This window comes from Zonotrichia leucophrys, chromosome 9 (assembly GCF_028769735.1).
Source record: "Zonotrichia leucophrys gambelii isolate GWCS_2022_RI chromosome 9, RI_Zleu_2.0, whole genome shotgun sequence".
Taxonomy (NCBI): domain Eukaryota; kingdom Metazoa; phylum Chordata; class Aves; order Passeriformes; family Passerellidae; genus Zonotrichia; species Zonotrichia leucophrys.
In genome coordinates, this window is record NC_088179.1 from 8757871 (window position 1) to 8783373 (window position 25503).

Below are 25503 nucleotides of genomic sequence, written 5' to 3' on the forward strand. Positions count from 1 at the left end.
GTCAGCTCAGCCTATAACATTCTGCTCTTCAGTTGTAAATAATACCCTAAGGAAGGGAATAAAATGAATATCAAACATGGAGAAGCTGGTATAGAAAAGCAGACAAAAGACTGTAGGTCCAGAGCACACAGGAATAAACCTTCTGCTTGGGTTTAAAAGCTGAAGGAGGCATTAATGGAGCTCATCCCACCTCCTGCCCCACAGCTGAGAGCAGGGGAGGGTTGCAGTCTTTGGGGTCCTCCAGCAGAAAGCTGCATAAATCAGTGAGTCTGGCTGGCTCCTTCTGCCTGGCACCTGGCAATGTGGTCTGACGTGAAGGCTTCCAGCACTGTACCTAAAGGAATTCTCACATTTATATTTCAAAGAGTTCTGGGAGGCTGCACATATTTCTATTACGTGTATGTATTTAAATCTATTCAAATTTGTTCCTCTTAAGAGTGAATTCCTCATCATAAATCATCATCAAGACTTATTAGCTTAAACTCTACACAGCACACACTTGTAAGGAAAAATACAAACTATGTATTTGCCTTAAATAGTCCTGTGGTATTATTTAATACCAGCTGGACATTTTACAGCAATAAATAGATTTTCTAGCAACAGCCTCCTGAGGTAAAGTGGAATATTCCCATTTTACAGCACAGTAATGGAGGTGGTCAGTCCATGGCTGTTGTGGACATCTGTAGAAATGACCCCAGATCTCTAGTACTTCAAAATCTTTGCTAGCCCACAGGACCAGCTTCTTCTAAAACCAGATGGAAAGGCAATGCAGAAAGGAAAAGAACAAAGAAAAAGGTTTTGGTTTGGTTTGTTGCCAATGAAGAGTAAAGGAAGAAAGCCGTTAACAAAGCATTTTCCCATGTGAATCAAATTAGGGCAGCCCATAATGGCTGAAGACAATTGTGCTTTTATTCTTTTTCAGTGATATTTTCAAATTTGGGAAAGTTTTTGTTGTTCTTTTGCCATTCAACATAAGGAAGTTGACTTTGGTTCCACCACCAGAATGATTCACTGCACTGAAGAAATTCAGAACATCCCCAGTAGAGGAAGTTCATTGCTAAATTTTAAATTTTGACCACATCAATACAGATCTTCTCTGCCAGGAAACAATCTGTCTACAGTCTAGAGGAAATGCTCTCTAACAAATGAAAAATGAATCCTGTACTGTAAACCCCACTTAAGTTCACTGGGTTGTTGGTTTTGGTTTTTTTTTTCATGAGTACGAAATGAGTAAAAACAAACAAACATCCTTTTGGAAATGCACCAAAAAGATTAGTCAGGCTTTTAGCCATAGCCTACTTGGAGATCCACGGTCTCAGTGAGTTTTTGGTCATGCTCTTCAGGAAATACACAACACATAGTTTATTCAAGATAACTTAGTGCAAACAGCTCCAGGCATTTTGGTTACAAGTTGTAGGTTTCTCTATTACTGACTCATTCTTCTGGATACCTGATGCTGGCTCTGCGTTCTGCCTGAGACTGGTTTTTGTAGATTTTAGTTTCTTCCGTTTTTTCAAAATCAAAAAGAAGAAAAGAAATGATAAGAAATATAAAGCAAAAAAAAAAAAAGAATTTCAATCTTGAAGTTTCTCTTCACTGTTTTATGGCTTCTTTTGTCTAAAAACTCCCAAAATTCAATTCTTAAAATAAATATTTATGAAACAAGCATTTGTAAAATGTGCTTGCCTGCCAACTCCAGTGAATACTTACTGATTAACCATTTTTCCAAGACTACCTGGGTGTTTTCATGCTCTCAGTTCATAATACACTTCAATGCATTGCCTTCTCTGGGAGTTCACACTCTGAAGCAGCAGCACATGAAGGCACTTTGCATTTGATTGAACAGAGTTTGGATCTGCTCTGCTCCATATGCTGAACATGTCTGCATAATCTATCTGCAGGAGGGAACCAAAAAGCCTGGAAGAAAGGACATTTGATATGATGAATAATGGGAAGTTGTAGAGGTGAGGCATTTAGACTACTTCCTGCATTTTATTGATAGGGAAACAATAAAAAGCTAATACTCTCTCCAGAGATTTACAGATTAGGCATTCAGGTTTTTGGTTTGGGGTGGCTTTGTTGTGTTTTATCCACCCATTCAAGTTGGTTTTGGGGCTAACGAGTACATTGTATCCTCAGAGGATAAGCTCTGAAATTCAGGCCAAGAATATGAAATCAATTTCGATTCCTGTTCTCTTTCAGAGGCCTGTAGAGACAAACAAGGCTCAGGGGTTTGATTCCAACCTGCTTGGATGCAACAGCCTGCTGGGGACAGCAAGGCATGGGCCTGCTCAGCCAGCAGTGAGCATCTGAAGGACAGAGCCCAGAGAGATGCCATGGCTGTGATTCCCCATGGCTTGAGCCGCCCTCTGAGGTAATTAGCAGCTGCAGCCTGTAATCAGTGGCCCCTGGGGCAGGAAGGCAGCCCAGCAGCACCAGGGCACCCTGCAAACACCCCTGCTCCCACCTGAGCCAGCCTGGCTGCACTTGAGCACCAGGGCTTGCCCCAGGCATGGCACTTCCACTCTCTGTTGGCACAATCTTCCCCATCACAGGGCTGCCAGAGCTGGCACCCAGCCAAACCTCAGCATCTCACCCTGGCCTGCCTCGTCCCTAAACAAAGGCAGCTTCTGAGTTTGCAGCTGAGGTGGCACACAGGAAGTCTTGCTTTGGTAGCGTTTAAAATAACGTGTAAGATGGCAGAATAGGCTGACATCTTACACATTATTTAGCCAGACACTTACACAAGTGTCTGGCTAAAAAAGGTTTCTTGCCTTTCCACTAATAAACATACTTCAAGGCTTGTTTTGAAAACACTGGTATGTCTTAGCAAGATATTTCTGGTCTCTTTATTTTCCTGCCTGCACTTGAACTCTAATCATGCTAATGATCTTCATCTTCTGTGCATTCTGACAGGTTTTTTTGTGACCTCTCTAGGGCTTGGCAATTAAAAACCCAACTCTGGGTAACGTGAGGTTTTTTATGTTTAGATAGATAGATAGATAGATAGACTGATAGATAGATATAAAAGTTTCATATGTATAAAGCACCTACCATCATATTGACAAACATTCTTTTTCTATTTTCACCTATTTATTTCTCCACTCACCACCTCTGGTGTGTTAGATGCCTCAGTGTTTTGGGTTTGCCCACTCCCTTCTGCATTCCAGCATGAGCTTCTCCCAGGAATCCTCTCTGCTTGGGAGGAGAGGTTCTTGCCTCTGGTTCAGTCCAGACATCCCATTGAGTCAGTTTGTGCTACAACAATAATAAAGACAGGATTAACTGGTTCACAGCTTAAAGAATTAATTTAAGACTTGGTGGGAAAGGCCCTTTCCCATGTCCCCTTCTTAGAGATGGAGTTCAAGCTAACAAGTTCTTAAGTTTCTGAAGTTTGTGATGTTTCATTTTCTGAAGGCAGAAGTAGACTGAATGGTTCACCATTCAAAACTCATTCTTTCAGAAGAGGGTGGAGTTTGTTTTAGTAATGCCACACTAATTTGTGAATTAATGTCTCCATTTTCTGAGGTACATGGACAGTCTGCTTCAGAGGAGTGGTATGTATGTAACAAAAAAAAAGATGAGGTCAAATATAATTCTTTAAGTTTAGTTTCTACTGTGTTTTAAGACTATAAGACCAACTACCCACTATCAGTCAGTCTGTAAGAAAGGTTTAATATATTATAATACATGGTCAATATATAAAAACATATGACATCAATATTGTTTAGGGATTGGTTTGTTTGGTTTTGTGTAATTAAAAGGTAAAACCAAGCAGCACTATGGGAGACAGATACTCTTAAAAAACAGAGAAACAGTAAGGTTCAGAAAATTTGTTTACAACTACCAATAACAGAATGAGCACCTTTAATCACAAAAGATATTTCTTCAGTACAAACAGCTGGACTGAAGCTTAAATGCATTACATCTGCTCAGGTCAGTGCTCACAGGGAATGATCCCACAAGGGAAAAACAAAGGAAGCAGGGAACACACAGGATGCTGCAGTGTTCCCAGGCTCAGCACTGCCATTCCCATGGTGTGTGGGTGTTGTGGACAGATGCAGCCCATGCTCTTGCCCTGTGGTTATCCTCCACAACTTCCCACCCACCTCATTTATTTCTGTCCCTTTGGGTGGCAGTGCCAGCTCAAACTCTGTCCAGATGGCCGAGGCCAGCCCCTGCCACACAGAGATTTTCTCTACTGTCCCTTCCCTGCTAAACCAGCACAAACACCTTCTCTTTCTGAGGCTGCAGCAGATGCTCCCATCATGGATCCTAGCACCACCAGGAAAGGAGGGAGGATGCTCAGCCTGTCCCAGGCTGGTCACCTTTCACCATGCCAGAAGCTGGGAGGCTGGGCAGTTGCCCCAGCCAGTGGTTTCCCCAGCAATTAGGCATTAATTAGGCACACTGAAGTCATGGAGTGAGGCTAGACAGCTCTGGAGGGGCACATTTCCCTCCCAAGTCTGAACCTCTGGCTGGGGCCCAAGCACCAGGAGTATCCCTCCCTGAACAGAGGATGGTACCACAGTGATCCCTCTTGCTGTGGCTCCACAGAGAGTGACTGCCAGTTCCACAGCTATATAACAGTTCTGGGGGTGTGCTCCAGTCTCCAGGCTGTGTGTGCTGTCTGCACTCTGAAACCACATGTAAGCTGGTGGGCTCATGGATCAGTCTCAGAAAACCTCAGCTCTGCACTAAAGTCTCTCTCAGGGTTCTCCCTGGGTCAGCACCTTTTCACCCCAAACACACACAGCCCAGCAGACCAGAGATTAAAGCTACCCCTTAACCAAGACAGGACACAGTGAACCAGAGGCTGTCCCACATCCCCTCCTTCTAAAAGAAAAACATTACTTTTTCTATTTTTGTTGTGCTGGATTGATAGTTCTGCCTTCCCCACTGTGTCCCAGTGTCATAAGAGGGGACATAAATCAAGGTCCAAACTCCCAAGCCTTCTCTGTGCCCATCACTGCATGGACTACCCTGGCCACACAAGAATCCTTTTTTTTTTTTTTAACTGAGATGATCTATACTTTATTTGCAGCTTTTGCTTTGCTCTAGTCCTGGCTTGCCTCCATGCACTTTTTTCAGCTAGGATTTTGCTGCTTTGTTTTCCAGTTGCACCATTTGGGCCCAGTGATAAGCTGTGAAGTCAGAAAGCCCCCACACAGGCAGCAGCATCCTTGGCTCAGCCTTGCTCTTGCCCCATCAGGCTTGACAGCCCTTCAGAAGTGATTGATGTGCAGCCCCAGTGCCCTCCCTTGGGATGGCAGCACTCAGGAAAGCTGTCAGAGCTCAAGGAGACAGGATCACCCCAGGAACGATGGCTCATTTCAGCTTGTCTCCAGAGCCACTTACCCAAGGATCATAAATACATGAAGTGGGATTTCTACCTTCATGACTTCCTGGATAATTGACACTGAGAGCTGCATTTCTGCAGTGGAATGTGGATGTGCCTCCCCAGGTAACAATGCCATGAAGCAGCCAATATCTGCAGCTCATTTGGTGCAGCCTGTGGTTCAGAGGTCAGGGAGGGCCATGTAAAACATCTGCCCAGGTCAAATAACTGCAGATAAGCCCCCTCACAGGGTTCTTCTAACTGTGCCTGGAGGGGCAGGAGGCACATGGTGTGTGAAGCAACAGGAGTCAGACACCTTATGTTGCCCTGGCCTTATGTTATCATTCTCAAGTCCTGTGGCATCAGAGGAACCTATTTTTGGCAATCATATCATCAGGAAGGTCCAGGAAGGTAATCCAGATGGTAATGAGCTGCATAAAGCAAATTCAGCTTTTCTGAGGAATTTCCCACTTGTTTCATACACCAGACCAAAGGTAGTGTTCCTACCTGGTGCCCTTATGCCTGCCCCTTGTGAGTGCTATTTGTTCAGGCTGAACAATCATTTATTTTAAACAAATGGCACATATCAAAGCAAGGGTTTAGTAACCTATAGGAGAAAGGCTGGGTATTAGGCCTAAAGTAGCTTTGAGAGAGCTCAGAGCACCATCATGTCTCATCCATCCAATTCTTCCAAGAGTACTTCAGATTCCCTGTGCTTCTAGAGAAACCATTTCTCACTATCTCACTGTCTGGACAGCCCTGGCCCCAGAGGTGCTCTGGACTTTGCTTTCTTAGGGTGGCTATTTCTGTCACAGAGGAGTTCCTGGCAGCTTGCCATGGTTTCTCTCAATAAATCTTCACATATCCAATTTTTATAAGCTTTTCTCCATGTTAAGTGTTGAGCAATCTAATATTACATCATTTGTACTGAGTGTTCACTGTCATCAAGAACAGAGAACTGCCTACTGGATATTATTACTTTCAGAGACAAAACAAAGACATTTTTATTAAGCCAGTTTCAGTCAAATACAGCAAGTCTGACCCCAGCTTTTCACACCTGTGTAGAACCAGTGTGAGACAGCCACCAAACACCACAGATCTCCCTCACCTTTCAGGAGTGGTCTGTTCACACTTGCTGAGCAACACAGGACAACTGAATTCCAGTTCAGCAGCATTTAGAGTCCAGTCTGCATAGAAATAAATAATTACCCAACATCAAAGACAGAGAGTCAGAGTATCCATACACTGTATTCAAGATGCACAGAACCTTGCTGGTCTCTTTTTGTGATCACTAGGATTGTCTTTTTCTAAGACACTGATATTAAACAGATTCAAGGTACATCACCTGTCTGGTAATGACCCCCATACCTTCAAGACTCGATTTTCGAGTTTCCTGTTGGCACACACCACATCTCTGCCACTGGCACGGCAGCTGTGTGCCCAGAAGTGACACCTGTGCCCACACGTGGCCAGCTACTTACCTGATGCACTTGGACTGTGCTCCCAGCGGGTCCCTCAGAGCAGCTGACTCCCACTTTTATTAAGTTTCTGTCAAACCAGTGCAGTACTAGAGCAGCAGAAGCTAAAAGCCAATTCCAAACAATGAAGACAAAACTGAGCTTACAGCTCACTCCAGCAGTGCCAGCAGCTCCTTTGATCCTGCATCCATCTTTCCTAAACACTCTGCATTCAACATTTCCCACCTCACACCTAGGGCTAAAACACTTCTCTTGTACAGCCCTCTTGCCAAGCATCCCTTATATTTTATTACCAATTCCTATTGTTTGGATTGCTATTCCCTTGGCATGACTGGCTGCCTCCCAGCTGCCTCTGACACCAACAGGGGTGAAGTGGGGGAAACAAAAGCAGCAGATGCTCTTCCTTCAGTCCCCACCACACTCACTGCTCCATCCCCAGACCTCAGTCCTCCCTCCATCCTTTCTGGATCTAGAGAGTGGGAGAATTCCCACTATTAGCAAGTGGGAATTTTCTTCTTAATTCTTTATAACAATTTCCATTGGAATGTTTTAAAAAATCAAAACTAAAGAAAAACTCAAACAAAATCCCAACACCAACCAAAAAATTTCACAAACCAAACCAAATCAGCCAAATTCCATTGTCCTCAACAAATCTCTTCATCCTCAAGCTCTTCACATTTTGCCTTTTAGTGCCCATTTAACAGAGACTCCCTTAACACTTGGGATTATCATGGGTTTTGCCATGTCTGACTGGAAATCTCTAAGCAGTCATTTGAATATCAGGCACTTTAAGACACATCATGACACCACCATCTCTATTCACACTTCTCCAGTATGCCCTTGATAAATCATCTACTATATTTTCAACTCCTTTTCTGGATTGGCATTCAAACCTTCACTTGGTATTTCTGGAGTGTTAACAGCTGTCTCCCTATTCCTGGTGGATGCTTAGTGAAGGTTCTTGAAAATAATCTCCAACACCCAGTAGGGCTGCTCAAGTTTTCCCCAGATGCACTGTGGGCACCGTGAGGGGCCCTGCTGCTGCAGCCACCCCTTGTGACACTCATATCTGGGTTTGCTGAACACTGCCTGAGATTAGAGATGCACTTATAAGAGACAATGCAGAGGTGGGATGGGAGATAAGTTGCAACATAAAAAGAGCAGATGGGGAACTGAGGCACGCTTGGCTTGCACCCAAATATGCAGAGCATGCTCTATATAAAATATGAGAGAACAAGGAGGTGGCACTGAAAACCCTTAAATCTGTCAAAGGAGAAAAGAACAGCAATTCTGGAGTAATAACAATGACCCATTTCACAACTCAGGAAAAATCCCAAACTTTCAATGGCCAAAGATTTAGCTACTTTGGGGACTTGGGTTCAGTGCCTGACCTGTGAACAAGTTCTCAGTGCAACCTTTAGGAAATCACTTCATTTGCTTTCATCTACCTCCCTGTCTGTAAAATGGGAATAGTGACATTTCTCTCCTGTGGTGCCAGACAGCAAGAATTTGGAGCATGGAGATGCTCAGATGTCACAGAGTCTACTACTGCTCCTAAAAAGTTGAATATTCCTCATATTTATGAGTGGTTTTTGATATGCATGCAACAGAGGGTAGCTAGCAAAATGAAACAATTAGTTCTGTGACATTTTCAGCTGCCTAATGAGTTTCTCTTCTGCTTGTCACAAAAGTATTTCAGAATTGGAGCTTGTGTTACCAGTTTTCAATATTTTATGCTTTTTCAGCCTGAAATTCAACAGCTGTTTCAATATTGCAGTTGGAGCCAATATATTCCATATAGATTTTCTTCAGTATGTGCCAGTTTTTAAAACCTTTGCCATGCCTCTTTGCTTTTTGTACCTTGATCATGGCCACCTCTTCATTAGAAATCTGGCAGTGGAGTTTTTCTCCTACAAATGTGTGAACTGAGTTTGTTTGAATGTCAGTCAGAATAATTTCTCAGGAAACTCAGGTTTCTGTCCCAGCACTTTCCCCCACTCTACCAATCTGCACATCATGTGCTTGTTAGTCAGTTTTCCACAAAAATACCACAAAAGTCATGCACAATAGTGCTCTTTCCAGCCTTTCTACTTCTCCTTCTAGGTTCAAGAAGGTATTGTATTTGTCACACATGTTATTGGAGGGATTTTTTTTTTTTTGGTCCAGACCTTGTTTCTTGGAGCTGGTCCAGAAAAAAATTTCCAGATGACAGCTGTATATGCTATTGTTAGTATTATTCTCTCAAAAGTACTGCACTGCATTGAGGATAAGCCTCCTTTTTACTCCTCCTGGCACATTAAAAATCCATCTGGTGGGATCTATACTCTGAAACTGGCCTTTCTCTCCTGTCCTGAACTCATCTCCCACTTATGTTCCCTGTCCTGACTTCACCAGCCCTAATGACAAGGGACATAAGAGTCTTGCTTCCTGCTATTAGAAATAATTACAATGCCCGTATTGATTTTAAAATTAAACTGACACTATCTTTGTCACCTGTACATAGATAAATATTCTTTGGAGCTTTTCATTCCTGCTGTGTTGCACATCCCACAAGAAGGAGCTCCTTTCTTTGTTGGAAGGACTCCCTGCAGCAGATCCATCACTGTCTAGGGCTGGAACACACCTGCAGATTATTATCTCTGAAAAGCTTTCAGCCATATACTTTGGGCCACTTGAAACAGATTTTTTTTTTGTAATACAGTATTTAGGACAAAGGAAAATACACCTTTGTATTTGATAGTACTTGAAAGTACAATGAGAAAAATGGAAAAAGGTGCCTCTTGTGTGAGGCTTCCTTCACTGCTGGACGCCCTTTCCCCTTGGTTCCTCCTTTGTGCTCCTGGGGACCCAGCTCTCCCTGCTGAGCCTGGGGGGTACAGCATAGCACAGACAGCCATGGGCACCCACAGCTTGCCAGGGCTCAGCCAGGCACAGCAAAGGGTTAACAAATTGTGAGGGATTTCTCTGTGAGCCATGGAAAGGGCTCAGAAAGCGGAAACCAGGCTGAATTTAAACTGAGGACCTCATTCTTCCGCCAAGCCAGTCGGCTTCTTAATCAACTGGGGCCTTGTTTCACAGTCAGCCATCAGAGGCTTTAGAAAGTCCTTCTGACAAATCTGTAAGGGGAGATCCACAAAGGATGTCTTTTCTGTGCCACTCTCCACCTAGAATATGCAATGCTGGGGACAGGGCTGCCCTCAGTGGTGCTTCTGTACGTGGAGCACAATGCACAATGATGCTATAGGATACTTCCACTGCTCAGCTCCTGCTTATTTAAATATGTATTTCATTAAGGAAAGCACCCTAGGAAATCAAGCAATGAGCTTTCCCAATGGTACTTCTCCTCCTTCCATGGAGAAAATCGTTCTCAGGTTTCGGAAGTGCTGCAGTCTGCTCCAAGTCAGACCTTTCTTTCCCTCATTAGCTGTGCAGTCCTGTCACTTACTAGATTTCTGGCTCCTAAGGAAACAATTCTTCTTTATTTTTCTTCTCAGTCTAGTAATGCTTTAAATGATTTCTGAGAACTACACTTCCATTACTCATTATTATTGAGTCAGGAGAAAAAAAATACATAATAGTAGAAATCTAATTATTCTGGGAAACTTTGAAATTCCCTTCTCTCGTGGTATTCTTTGATGTGCCTGTTAAATAAATAATGATTTTTACATCTAAGGTTTATCTCACAGTGCAAATACACCATTATCCTCAGCTTAAAAACACTTTTCATTGTTAGCCACTGTAAACATGGGCTGAAGCTGTGATTCAGGAGTGCTTGAAGCTGACCTGCCCAGGTATGGGGCAGTGTAATTTTTTCACATTAACAACTTGTGAAGGAGAAATGGGCCATGGAGACAGAGGTATTGCAACAGGGGGAGGGAAAGAAGAGGACAGATCAAAACAGAAATGTCATGCAGGCAAAAGGAAACTAGCAGGTACTCTAAAGACAGAAACATATCTGATTAGAAACAGAATATGTGTCTTTTCATAAGATTTTTCAATCACAGCCTCAGGCACTTTGTATGACAGCAGGAAATAGGATGACATTTCTGGAATAGTACATAATTAAAAATAATAAAAAAAAAGATCAGAGTTTACCAGAGAAGGAACTCACTAAAGACTTCAGCAATGGTACAGGCAGGACATTACTATATAAAGTCACCTGAAGTAATGTATTTTTATGTATTTACTTGGTGTGATAATGGATTTTACTGTTAAGTGTGCACTCTGGAGTCCAGCACTGCTCAGTACCTGTTCAGCTCTCTCCAGGTCTGCCAGGACCTGTGCTCTGTGCCAGTGGTTGTTCTCCTCCCTGTCTCCCTGGGAATTACCTCCTGTGCAGCCTGGGATGGAGCTGTGCCGCTGTGGGCAGGGGCAGGGCACATCCTGAGCTGCATGGAGGAGCTCTTGGAGACCCACAGGCTTTCGTGAGGAGGTGTTACATGGGCACTGAGAGAGCCCCAAACCTCTCTTCACCACAAGCAGCCTGGTTTGGGGAAGCCCCTCTGATGCCACACACAGTCCCCTGTCCCCTTGGCTGGGTGCCTGGTGCTGGGCTGGCAGGCAGGGCACTGGTGGGAATGCCCAGCTGCCTGAGGGGGCATCTCCCAGCCTCAGGTGTGTGTGCCAGCCATCTCCTGCCTGAGGTGGGCATTTCCCAGCCTCAGGTGTGTGTGCCAGCCATCTCCTGCCTGAGGTGGGCATCTCCCACCTGGGCAGCCTCAGCTGTATGTGTGCCAGACACATCCCCTGCAGCACCAGGACAGGAGGAGTGTGTGGGACTCAGTGCAGGGGAGATGCAGAGCTGCAACACACCCGCACTGAGCACAGGGGAACAGGGAGCAGGGGAAGCTGGAAAAAGAACTCCCATGGGTTTTTTTGGCTTTTGTCCTTATTTTTATGTCCTGAGTTCTCTGAGGTTTTGTAGGGTTTTTTTTTTATTGGTTTGGGTTTTTTTTGGTTTTGTTTTGGTTTTTGCATCACAGATTAAACCCAGAAGTCTTCTCCTGTCTCTCACTTTCAGTTCCCACCTATGTCTTCTCAAAATTTCCCTGATCTGCCATTCCTTCCAGAAGTTTTGTAGCATCTTTTGTGTGCAAGCACACTCATCAGACAAGACTGGAGGAAGCAATCACCAGAGGCTTCTCACTGCAGAGAAGCAATTTTGTGCTCTCGCAGCAAGGCCCTGTGCAACAGACTGCTGGCAAATGAGAACTTACCCTGGCAGAATGCTGCTCTTCCACTTGTTTCCCAAAATGAATGTCCATTTCCAGAAACCAGAGGTGGTAAACCTGGGATGTGTTTACACCTGGAATGGAAAAGCTGTGTTTAAAATGAAGGCATAAGAAGAGCAGTGATGAAAGAGTGTTTCTTTTGGGTTGTGTTCCCTTGCAGCACTGTCTGAGCACTGAGCCCCTCTCCAACCCATCTCATCCCTGTCCTGAAACAGGAGCAAAGAATAGGAAAGGAAATGGAAGTGTGCTGTGCTCAGTAGTAAAGTGAATGTGGGAGAGGGCACTTATCTGGAAACCAGAGCTCCTTCCTGGCCTCCAGACTATTCACTTGTATAAATGTATCAGCAAACCCATCAAACCATCCCTGGCTGGTTTCTTCCAAATGATGTTTCCAAAAGAAGGCTCCTTCTTTTACAGTCATGCTTACTGGAGCTTGGTGCAAGGCTCCAGGCTCTGTGTGCTTCCTACATGAAGTAGCTAAGAAGAGTTTTCAGTCGTTTTCTGATTTTTAGTCTCCTGAGCTGCTGGATGGAGTTCAGCCCTGAGCATTATTCACTCTGTGCAGTCTGGTTTCCTTTTACACAATCCACTCGAAGGGAAGGCTACCAAACAGAGCAGCATTTCTCCTTCAGCCCTGGCAGATGGAGCCTCCTAGGTCAGATTCTTGTGTGCATAGTTATGGCCTGACACACACTGAGCCTCCAGTGAACATCATCTGCTTTGCACTGCGTGAACAGCATGGTCTGAGTCAACCTCATACTCGGGGACACCCAGGGGCAAGAGAAGGGAGAGGGTGGGAGTGCACACGTGGGGTGTGAGGAGGCCACCTCTGTTGGAAGCAGCTTGCACTTAAATGGGATTAAGCAGTTTCCTGAATTGACACCCTTGGTTAGATGGGATTTAGCTTCCAGGCCACTCTTAGTCATCAGTTTTCAGCGTCCCTCCCAGAGGCTGCTCCACAAAGTCTGTGCCACAGCACACCTTCATTTCCAGCCCTTCTGCTCCCCTGTCTGGGCTGGGAGCTGATGGAAGGGTTTCTGCACGTCAGCCCCACTAATTTCTTACCAGTCAGGGCAGCCAAAGCTGTGAAGACCCCTCCAGTGCCCCTGTCAGACTCAGAAACCAAGGGAAGCCTCGGCCCTGGGCTCTGTCCATGTCACAGCCCAGCAGCTGTGCTGCTGTGACAGGAGTGACCAGCCCAGAGGACATTGCTGCTGCCCATCAGTCAGCACCAGCCCAGCTCCAGACAAACATGCTCAGCATCTCCAGAGCAAGCTGATTATATCCTGGGCAGCACTAAAAGCCACAGGCAGGTGAATTAACAGAGAACAAAAACTAGCTCCAGCCTGTGTGTCTTGCCAAACTGCAGCTGGTTTCGTGTCCTCAGCTAAGTTCTAACATGACAGCAGTTCCCAGTACAACACAAGACTTAGAAAAAGCCCCAAAGCTGGCACGGTGGGCATGGCAGCTCCTGCTGTCTCAGAGGATGAGCTAATCAAATTACACAAGAGGGAGAGGGTGGCAGTGCTCAACTTTCACCTTTTCTGAACTGTTGCAATTTTTCCAGGAAGGGTGTTGGTTCTTTCAAGAAATTCACTCATCTCCTGTAGATTCACATAGTGAAAGGTACTTTTAAGTAGCTTGCAGGTACTTTTAAGAAGCAGCCGTGGGCCACACATGTGGTTCTCAGCTCCAAGTCTGTTGGACAGCCTTGCTTCTCCTTTTCTTTACATCTGTGGCCAGGCATGGTAGCACTGTCCCAGTCCAGCAGAACTTGTGAGCATGCCCAGAGCTTTACCCAGCTGCTCTGGCTGCAATTCTGTCACTGGGCAAGGGAACCTAAAATTGACATCACTCTGGTCCTCTCCTTGCCCCAGCACTGGCTGCATGCTCCTGCCTCCCTTCCTTACATCAATGGTGATATTTTTCTGACCTCTGGAGCTGAGTGGAGCTCCAGCTGCCAATTGGGCAGAAAACTAACCCCACAAGGAAAAAGGAATAGGTTTTTGCTGGTTTAAACCATACCCATAAATCCTGAATGGATCTGAACCCTCTGTAAGACAGTTTTGAATGGTAAGTTACTGTAAACTTAACCTCCTCTTATCATTCTGCAATATGTCAGATATGTTTCACAACCACAGTAAAGTTTTTGAAAACATGAGTGTATCTCAAGACCTTGTTCTTCAGGAAGTCTTTCTTTCTTAACTCATAAAAAAACCCCAAACCAACAATCTCTTCTTTCTTTCTTAACTCAGGGGAAAAACCCAAATCTGCTCCAAGGAATTTCTTTTTTGAAGCATTTTCAGGAAACAAAAACTTGCAAGATTATTACCCACCTTCCCAAACAATGAAAAAAAAAAAAAACACAAAAAGAAAAAGGGAAAACAAAACAAAAAAGAGAGAGAAGAAACTTTCAGTTGAAGAAGCGAAAATCTTGGATAATTTCTCATAGTCTTTTACTGGAATCCAATAAACACATTACCAAATTACACTGTATATTTTACTAGGCCAACTTATCTCTGTGTGTATTAGAGGCACAGCAAGAAGAAAAACAACAAAAAAAAAATTAACCTCCTTTGTATAACTCAGTAGAGTTATAAAAGATCTAATTGAATAAACTACATTTGACAAGAACAAATGGTGACATTTCCATTTAATGTTGTCTTTTTGGCTTCCTGACAAAGAAAAGCTTAAGGAACCATGAGTTTTGTTTCCTAAGGGCAAGTTCTTCTTCTTGTATCAACTCAGCAATCAATAATAAAGTATAAGCATAACCAGTTTTAATTTATGAACTGTATTCTTTGAGTGAGTTTAATGGTTTCATCTTACGCACGTTGCTGTGTGTTTATTTTTGTTGTACTGCACAGAACTGCTTAAGGGAAAATACTGCATTAAAGCAGTAAAGCAGCCATATATGTAGGAAAGCAGAAAAGGAATAATTGAGACACAGTGAAATTAACACTGTGCTGATTTCTTGTAAGCAGAAGAGCACCATTGCATTGAGGGGGAGCAAAACCCCGAACAGGGAGCTTGCACTGGTGTCATCTCTCAGCAAAAGAGCACCAGATGACCAGGCTTCCTCTTCCCTGACAATCCTTTGTCACTCCTCTTTTTCCCTCAGAGAGCAGAGCTCAGCCCTCCTGGATTTTGGTGCTGGCTTAGGTGCAGTTTTGTAGGCAGTTCCCAGTTTTGCCATGTGCCTTGTCCAGCAGGTCCCTCCAAACCAGCTCCCAGTGGAGCTGGAGTCAGCCAGGAGGGGCTACGTGTGCTGGTTTGGACTGACCTAGAAAGGGCTCACCAACAATAACACTTGCCCATAAAAACATCACTCCCATTTGTCTCTGGGAGTAAGGAGTGGACTTTATGAGCCTGGTTGTGCAGTGAATCACTGCTGTCCATTACTCACTGCTGAAATTGGACGTGACCTGCGCCTGGTGTTAGGGAGAGGGTGGCTCTTCCCACCCAGCTTTTCCCATTCCGACCTGATAAGGATTTCCACAGTGTGTATTTCTCCTGTCAGAAGCATGCTCTTTCACTATGGACTATTGATGTTAGCACAGATGGGCTTCTGGTTGCCATGCAGGTGATAATGTTCCAGTGAGTTTCAGTTAATATTAAATGGAAAGTGGCTCAATCTGCATGTCTCTCTAGAAACAACAAAGCAACCATCTTGAGGATCAATACTGATAATACTCTGAATTTGAAGCAAAAAATAAATACAGCAACAACAAACACATATGGTGACTCCAAACTGCAGTATCATGCAACAGGAAAAGCAGGACATTTAAAAGAGAGATAATTTCTCAAAACTGTATCCTAATTAAGACCATGCATTATCTATCAGATTTCAGATCATCTATACATAGCAAAAGCTTTACCTGCCAAATCCATATGCTGGTGTAGGTGAGCACCACGGGCAGGAGCAACACACAGAAAGAAGAGGCAGACCCAGGCCAGCTGCAGGGTAGATCATAGATGTCCCAGGAGCATTCAGGGGCTGGAAAGAGCCCTCTCACCCCTCTTTGGCAGGGGAACACAGGGCTGAGACAAGCCAACATCTGCATTATTGGATGTGGGATTTTTGTTCTTCTTGGCCTATGAAAATGAGATGAGATAAAGCAGCAGGCAAGGAGGATTAGTTTTGTAATTCTATCTCAACCCACATCATATACAACAAAGAAAAGAGATACTTGCTCACCAAGCTGCTTCAAGCAAGGATAAAGTGCTCATGACCATGTGTGGGCTCAAGTAGCTTACAGGGAACTTACCTTTCTCAAGTTTAACTTCTTAACATGGTTATGCAGTCAGTAATTAACGGAAAACTGCATTATCTGGTATTTCCACAGCAGCCAAACTCATAACCTGCTCTGTTTTATTAGTGCCAGATTTCTTACTTCTAATTTATGGACGAAAGCCTTTCAGGAAAGTCTAGAATTATGGTCCCTTCCAGCCCAGAGTGGCCTGGGTTGGAAGGGACCCTAAAGACCATCCAAGTTCCAACCCCTCTGGGTTTTTACACTTTTTACTAGCCCAGGTTGCTCAAAGCATATGGAGAGTATATTTCTTAGCTCACTTTATATTACCAGTAGCCTGACTTCTGCTAAGTATTTAGCTAAAATAGATTTAATCAACTCATCAAAACAGAGGATTATTTGAATCAAGACAGTTGGTTTGTCTCATAGACAAGCAGCATTCTCTTTTATTTAAACATGAGTGTGTGTAAGACTTGTTGTTTTTTTTTTTTTTAAATGCTGTGTTCTAAACAAATTTCAAGCAAGCAAAACCTACAGGAGACAGAAAAAACACCCTGTGGCTTGTTTCGATCTGAACCAAAAGAAATGCATTTTGGCCTGAGTTTGTCAATGTGCTTATCCCAATGTGCTTATCCCCCAACAATGGAAAGTCCATGTTTCATCCTAAGCTGCTCAGTAGAGGACAGCACTGAGATTGTGGACACAGGTGAAAGACAAAACATGCAAAACCACTGAACAACTGGCAGTGCTGGGGCAAACCCTGGTGCAAACCACCAGCCTTCAGGGCTGGTGCTGAGCCATGACTATTCCACCAGCCTGGATGGGCTCCTGAGGCTGGAGCCAGGCAGCCCACTCATTTCCTGAGGAGCAGGGCAGCATCTTCATCGTCCCCATGCAAACACAAGAGAGGGATGTCACAAACTAACCTGGAATGCAGAAACAATTTGTGCATCACTTAGCAGAGGGAAGGAAAGCAGTACATGAGTGATTGCAGTCCTCAAGGAAGGGAAAACAGAGAGCAACGTTGTGAAAGCTTAAGTAAAACACAACTGAGAGTGTTTGTGTGTTCCCTGCTCTGCAGCCTCCGCTCTCCAGTCGGCTTACGCAGGCTCACCCCTCACCACGGCACAGAGACAGGAAAAATCATCAGCTCAGCTCAATATGCCATGATTTAATACCCTAGAAATCAACTTAATTGTTAGTATTTTCTTTATAGTTTGCAGTTTCAGTTGGACCCAGCTCACTTTTTCAAAAAGATCATCACAGTTTTACCTTTTCTAGTAACTGCAAAGTTATTATGGATGCAAATGATCACATTAGAGTCGTTGCCACGGAAATAAACTGCAGTGTTACAAGCACAAAATAAAGAGCCTGCTGCAAAAGAAGATGTGGCAGCCACAGCTTCAGGGAAGTGCTTTTTTGGTAGCAAATGATGAACCAATTGCTCCAAACCTCTTGAGCTACAGGAGGAAACACAGCAGCCCCATTTTGCAACTTTACAGGACTGTGCATAATGCCTCAAGTCATTTTAGAAACAGAGTGCCACCTACCTCATGGCTTGAGGTTAGTTTTGTCGTACCAGGAACTCATGTGGGACCTTCTGAAGGGTTCTTGCACTACAGCCTGTTCCTCCCATGCTGAAACACAATCCCAGCAGCACAGGTGCCAATAAAAACAAGCCTCTTTTGCAGTGATAATGTCATTGGTGAGCATGACTAAGGCACCTTAAGCAGACCCAGCCTTTCAGGATTTCCCCTTAAGCAGGAAGATTTCTCCACTGGCATGTCCTTTGAGCCTGTAGCCATGTGACATCACAGAAATGTATAAGGGGGCCAGAGTCTGATGGGATTTAGGGACACATTATAAAGGATGAAAGGAAAAACTCTTTAAGATCAGCTCTGCTTAGTTACTCTTGCATGGTGAAGGCAAAAAACACATGGACAAAAGAACCTCACCATCAACTAAAGCTGGATTTTGAGAAGAGCCATCTCCTGATGTTGCTCAGAGGACCCAACAGAGCACTGGGAACACCAAGCCCCCCAGACAGGCTGAGTGTGGAGGCTGCTGTGGGGGCACAGGCCAGGCACTGGGGTGAGAAGCACAGGGGTGGGTGGGTGAGGAGAGCAACTCTCAGTGCACAGAGTTCCTGGTTTGCAGCTGTGGAGTCTGACTCCAGGGCACAGGGAGGAAGGAGCTGTTCACAGCCAGCAGTGAGTGCCTGGCATTTCCAAAGGGTGTGTCTGTGCCAGGGAGGGGACAGAGTTAGAGAGGACACAAACCCACCGCTGTCACCACGAGCACCTTCCTTCAGTTAACACAAAGGTTTCTATAGAGACCCTCAATGTTTTATTTTCTAATCTGCTTTTCTAGCCCCAACAGAGGAATCTTGCAGTGGTCCCATCCACATCCCTGCCTTCCCTGATGCTGACCCACCCTCTCCAGCTGGGGTTCTGCCTTGCCTGCTGCAAGCCACTGGCCCTGGCAGCTGCCTGTGCCCAGCCTGCACGGTGCTGGGCTGCTGTTCAGCCCCACAGGCACCCTCCTGCAGAAAAGCAGCCTCCTGGGAGGCACAGGGGCAGACCTGGCTCCTGCAACACCCAGAGGCTGTGCTGGCACTGCCAGAGCCCACCCGCTGCCCACGCTGTGTGCACACAAACTCTGCTGTGCCAGGCTCTGGCAGACTCATGCCACAAACATCAATTAGCTCTGTGAAGTTAAATAAACAAACAGAAAGGAGATTAAAACTGATTAACTGAAGGGCAGGAAACATGAGAAGCTGGTTTGCTAGAAAGAAAAGCTCTTGTGCTGAGATCTCCAGTAATTAGCAGCAACAAGACCTACAGAAATTTATGAGGTAAAAAAAAAATCCATGAACCCTTCCTGTTTAAATGTTCTCCTTGCACATGTTTTGCTTGGAAGGCTAACTTAAAACACAAACACAGACTGGGTCTCAAATATGGAATAGAGAGTCATGTTCTGCAGCAGTCATATACTTGGATTGCAAAGCAAATGAATGTGCATCGATGCAAGTCCTTTTTTTCTCCTGCAAATTATGTATTTTATTAACAACTATCACACTGACGGCTCTATCCCTCCCTCCAAGCACCTGGAAGGCAATTTGGTTACTGCTGGCAAATGCTGGAAGTGCTCCTTGGAGCACTGGAAAGCCCCTGGAGAGCCAAAGGCCTTTGTCAGGAGTGACCAGTGAGATTCAACAATAATTCAGTAATTCCAGCTCAGCAATGGCCTGTGTGAGCTGTTTGCAGTGTGCAGTGGAGCTGCTGTTGATTATGCAGGAGCGTACCTGCTTTCATCAGGCTCAGCAGTGTCCTCCCCCTGCTCCTGGAGCAGCACAGTCAGGTAATGAAACCCCCAGGCAGGGCTGGAACCTTGACCTGGATTTCAATGGCACTTCAAGCTGTATTTATGCATCTTCAGCATGGCTGTGTTTACTCTCTTAAATAGCAGATTTAAAATTAAAGAGAGCCCTGCAGATCCATGTCTGCTTTGCTGTCCTGGCTTTGCCTTGCTCTGTTGGATAACTCAGAAGACAACTTGAATCAAGACTGAGACTTGCTCCAATTGGTTGCAAACCTCAGCATACACTCAGAAAAGCAGCATGAGCAGGGCACAGTAATTTCCATGGGAAGGGAGGTGGCAGGTCTGATCCTGGCTGAGAGCATGGAGCTCATTAGCATGCAGTTATTATCCTGCATTCTGGTGTGTCCCCAGTGCAATTACAGCTCCAGGATGCAGCTCTCTGCACATGGCTGAGGATAGTGATTACACTCCAATACAAAGGGGAAGGAAAGAACTAAAATACTACTCTATTTCCCTGACAGCAAATGGCAAAAAACTCAAGGTAAAGCTGTGTATCAATGTGAAGTAACATAAAGAAGCAGAGCTCTGTGGCCTGGTAGCTCTGGAGAGCCCATCAGCGACATTGCTGGGGTGTCCTGCCCCCTTTCCAGGGCAGGCTAGCCCTTGGGTGTTTGGAGCTGGCTTCCAGAAATCACCAGCATCAGTCAGACACTTCCCAGTCAGGATGAGGCCACTGCAGAGGATTCTGAAAAACCTTCAAGCACAGGACAGCCCTTCTTCCCCTTCGAAAAACAACCAACCACACATGTGGGGAAGGACCCACAGCCTGACCACGTTCCATTACAGCATGTGGTGGTTATTGCTGCTGGGGAGGTTTTACCACCCAGTAATATCTTGTGGGAAATGAGCAGAGCAGGGGGCTCCTACATTTCCTTTGCTAATTTGCCACTTTTGCAAGTGTGGGGCCCTTTTACCAGGTTACAGCCACAGCCACAGGAAGAGCTGTTTGACTCCTTGAGCAGTGCTTAAAAACCTGCCTGTGGACAAGCTGGAGGTCCCTGGGAGCTGGGGCTGCTCCAGGGCTGAGTGAATGTGGGTATCAATGTTCTTTGGAGCCTGCTGCAGCCTTGTTCACATTAAAAAGCAAATGAGTGGGTGTATATTAAATATACACAATTAAAGTGGTGTATATTTATATTTTTGTCTAAAAAGAGCTCTCCCACAATCCCACTCCATTTATTTCAGCAGAGAGCTGAACTGCCATTAATTTACAGCCACCAGAAGAGAGAAAAAATTAGAACATTTGACTTCTTTAAATAAATATTTTCTATTTTAGTGCCCAACACTGTGCACTTCCTCCACAACCCAGGCAAAAGGTAGCAGAGAAGGTTGACAATGCTTGCAACAGTAAAACACATTTTGAGAAATCCCTGTCAATGGAGCTTTCCAGCATCCACCCTCATGGTGACACCAGTGGGAGGCTCAGGTCCCACAGGTGTACATGAGAACTGGGCAAGAGCTCTGCCCTTCTCAGCCCAGCAGTTTGCACTCACAATGATCTCACTGAGGAAAAAACCAGCAGGGCTGAGAGGTGGGAAAGAGTGGCAAAATCAAAGCTCTTCCTGCATTTGGAGTCAGGCAGGGCTGGAGGAGGTTTTAAGATGGAGAAGGGAATCCAAGTCAGGTTTGAATGCATGGGAAGCAGGAGGCAAAGTCTGAAGTTCCTTCTCACCTCTGGCTCTGTGTTTGTGAGGCACAGCTCTTCCCCAGGCTGCTCTTTGTGCACACTCATGGAGAACTCACTGAGCTCAGCTTAGCTCTGTGCTGTGCCCAGCACTAATCCTGGAATAAAGCCCTGCTCTGCCTTATGCAAAGTGAGAGAATGAGTGTTCAGCTGAGCGGGAGGTGCTGCTCCCACCCTGCCCTGGGCTGCACCCTCAAAGAAGCCCCTTGGCCTCAGCAGGCCAGACTCTGCTTTCATTTGGCCAAAAGCCACCCCACAAAATGCTTTAGAGTGACACAGGGAGAGTGAGGGGAGCCAGCCCACCCTGCTCTACACAACAGCTCTGCCAGCCTGTGCAAAGCCCAAAGCTCCTCCTGCTGTGGGACAGGCTGTGAGCCCTTGGTGGAGCAGCCTCCTCTCCTCCTGGGCACGCCGCTCCACAGCCAGGCTCAGTCCAGCAGCCAGGCTGACTGACACTGGCCAGGAGGAGCAGGGCTCTGTCCAACTGCCCCCAGAGGGGATATTTGGGCAGTGGTCCCCATAACAGGAGTTTTACCTTTCTGCTGTCCTGCAGAGCTTGTGAAAGCCAGGCACTGCCTGGCACAGCGCTGCTGCAGCAGCTGGGGCCATTCTGCTCTGGCCCTTCTCCCCACAGACACATTGATGAGATCACCTCTGCCCCAAGCCCATTGCTGGCCCTGCCTGTGCAGCCCAAACACCCAAACACCGCCCTGCTGTTGCAGTCAGGGCTGTCACTAACCCTTCTGCAGGATGAAGTCCCTGTCTCTGAAGCACTGCATCAGTGGCCTCTTCTGTTCATTGTTAATCTCCAGAGCATGACTGCACAATGATACAGTTGGTTAAAGGAGGAAATCCATTTTTCCAGCCACCCTGATGGCACACTCATGCTCTGCTGTGATTTGGCCTTACCTCACTGGTGTGACTTGCTGGTGGGGCTGTTTGCTGTGTCACCCACCCTGTCCCATGCCTCAGCTCCAGTTTGCTCCTCTGCTCCTCCATATGGCTCAAACGAGGGCCCTGATGCTGATTAAAAAGAACTTTAAAATAGATCTGGTTGAATTTACATCTTCAAAGGTCTCTGAGAAACGTTAATCTGTATTTTGGAAAAAAAAATAATTAAGAAGTACATTTTTGAAACAGCTCCTGTTTCAGCATATGTGATAAAAGGTGAGGAAATGGGACTGGAGAGATGAGTGAGGTGTGGGAACCCATTTTCCCTGGCTGGGGCAGGCACTGGGGGCTCAGGCATCTGTCCAGGCTTGGCCCTGCCTGCTGACCATGGGCAAGTCCAGGTGTGTGGGAAAACACAGGATAAAAGTGAATTACAGGATGTGGGATGTGCCATCAGAGCACCATGGCAGCACAGAGCAGCATGTGGTGACACGGAGAGGGACATGGTGGCACAGACAGGGACACGGCGGCACAGAGCAGCATGTGGTGACACGGAGAGGGACACGGTGGCACAGAGCAGCACATGGTGGCACAGACAGGGACATGGTGGCACAGAGCAGCACATGGTGGCACAGACAGGGACACAGTGGCACAGAGCAGCTTGTCCCAGCAAGTCCACTGCTGGGGACTCAGCCTGCCCATCAGAGCTGCCTGAGAAAAGCAATATGAATGAGCACAAAGTACCAACCAGCAGCACTTTGCAGGTGCCCCAAAGGTGATACAGGTTTCTTTTATGCTCTCCTAAATTAGATTCATGGGAATTCATGTGGCAATGCCAATACTGCAGGCTCAGGAGCACTACATCATCCTTTATGGGCACATTAATGTGGGTTTCAGTCTCTGTCACATTTAGTATCAGCAATTATTTCACACACAGCTGTAGATCAGCTCCCTTTTGATCACAATCTGCCACCCTTTCCCACCATTCAAATTTACAGCAACATTAATAGTTCAAAAGTAATAGTGTTTACTGTGTACTGGGTTTCAATAAATGAGGGGGGAGCAACCCTTCCTGAACAAAGACTCCAGAAAGCACCAAAGATGAACTGAATGTAAGCTTTTCACCCCCATTAACACATCCTTGTCTATTGGCAGAAAGTTTCCATTGCAGCTGTGAGAAAATAATTCCATGGATTATGTCACATCAATTCAAAGTGAAATTCAAAGCCAAAGAGAAAGCAGAAAAGTATTCCCTGTGTTCTTACAGAAAATATCACTGCTTCAATTAGGTGCTACAGATGCTTGGGGTAAACATATTTTCCACTGTTTTTCTTAGAACCATACCCACTTAAATCTCCAATATTCTTCTGCATGTTCATTTCTCATCCCAGTTTAATACCACGCCTCTGGGTGTTAGTGGTTAAGGGGATGCTGCCAAGCAATGGAAGCCAAGGAAAGCTGGGATAAGAAGGGAAAATATGGCCTTTGTATAGTAAATAAACTTTTCAGCCTTAATGTAATGGCTGCTGTCAGCATAACTCAGAGGGGAAAAATAATAACCCAGTGCCAGTTGTACTTTTCAGTTCTTGTTCCATGTGAATGTCCAGTTCTCCAGCTTTGAATCTGCTCCCAATCCAATGGAAATAATGCACAAAACTGAGCATTCCAGCCTCTAATAAATCTCATCTTTGTGCAGAATCCCTGGGATTCAGAACAAAACCAAAAGACTTCTCAATATGTCAGTAAACACCATCCCTCCGGTAAAATCTCAAATTGTAGGAAATCTATATATCCTTTTGACGTAAGAATAAGGTTGGAATTGAAGCACTGAGTAATTACTATATATGAACTGCACATGAATACATGTCACACATCCATGGCTCTCTTCAAAACAACAACCACATTTTGCAGCCTTGTTGCATCCAAAATATGAACGCTCTGAAGATACAAACCTCCTCTCCCACCAAAATGCCTTACAGAAAATTTTCACCCCAAGTTACTGGTGTGTGTATCCTTCCCTTGCAGAAGCAGAGGAGAAGAGGGGAAGCAATCTCTGTTTATAGGTGTTAAACTGCAGCTTACTTTAGAGCTAAAACATCCTGGCAGATGGTACCCAGCATCTGGGAGAATGCAAATGCCCAGATATAAAATTTGTTTTCTTTATTCCTCTTTATTGGGACTCCATTTGGTTACAGTGTATTGTGCTAAGATCTATTTCCTATGCTTGTCTCTTAAATTTCAATCTCAAAGCAACGTTTATAAACATTACAACCTATCAGTTATTGCTCTAGTGCAGAATCACTAATCTGAATTCAGATCAGCCACAGTGTGCATAAATATGTCACATAAAAATACATCTAACAACACTTTCCCAAACAAACATCTAAGATTTTTTTTCTTTTAAAGAGATGGCTGAGGAAGAAGAAAAAATAGATTACATTAGCATACCTCATGAAAACAAATGGTTTGACCTTGTAGGAATAAAGGTAGGAACAGCTGCATTAGTCAAGTAAAACCCCCTAAAATGATAAAGGCTGGCTGTTTGGGGGCAAGAACCATCTCTGCCCTTCCCTGTAATTAGCTGTGGGTAAGTGGGAAATCTGGGTTTACCTGCTCTGAGTGCTGCTGCAGCTCCCCCAGCCCCCAGGGATGCCATGCAGATTTTGCTTTTCATCAGTGGTGCTGGAAAACCACAGGACCTCTTTGTGCAGGATAGCAAGTCAAGGCTGCTCCCAGCTGAATACTGCAGGAGAAAACAACACTCAAATAAGACAGCTTCCTCCCAGCCCCAGCGCCTTGCTAAGAACCTTCTGTGCCAACTTTCCTGGGGCTAAGGGGAGTGAGCAACTCTATTTTGCTTCCAAATTAGCAGCTAAGGGTATCGAGGGCTATCTGCAACAGCTGTACACCTGAAAAACCTAAAAAATACTCCCACCAGAGGCCTGGGAGTAAGAGACCTGGAGACACATCTTTTAAAGGTTGGATCTCTCCTTAGCATTGCTCTCTTCTCCTGCCATAAACACAAGTGAGAGCAGACAGGCGACAGGAGGATGCTGCTAAACACAGCCTGCTGCAAAACCTGCAGACAATCCAGCTGTTACCAGAAATGTAGGTGGAATGGGAATATTTTCTTCAAAATAAAGTAAAATCTATCCTAACAGCTTATTTCCACAGCCCAATCCTCTCTGTGGTGCATCAGCTCCAGCCCCTTCCCTCCCTCAGTGCCACATCCCTGTCCCAAGGTCTC

At 45.2% G+C, this 25503-nt stretch overlaps 1 long non-coding RNA gene across 1 annotated transcript; it reads right to left on the reverse strand.

Annotated features, from left to right (window-relative positions):
- Window positions 1-3122: 3122 nt before the first annotated feature.
- LOC135451793 (uncharacterized) lies at window positions 3123-24964 on the reverse strand. Its single transcript, XR_010441433.1, has 5 exons — window positions 24867-24964; window positions 15926-16142; window positions 12033-12121; window positions 6447-6525; window positions 3123-3258 (listed from the first exon to the last, which is right to left on the reverse strand). It is a non-coding gene; the product is annotated as an uncharacterized LOC135451793 (long non-coding RNA).
- Window positions 24965-25503: the final 539 nt, after the last annotated feature.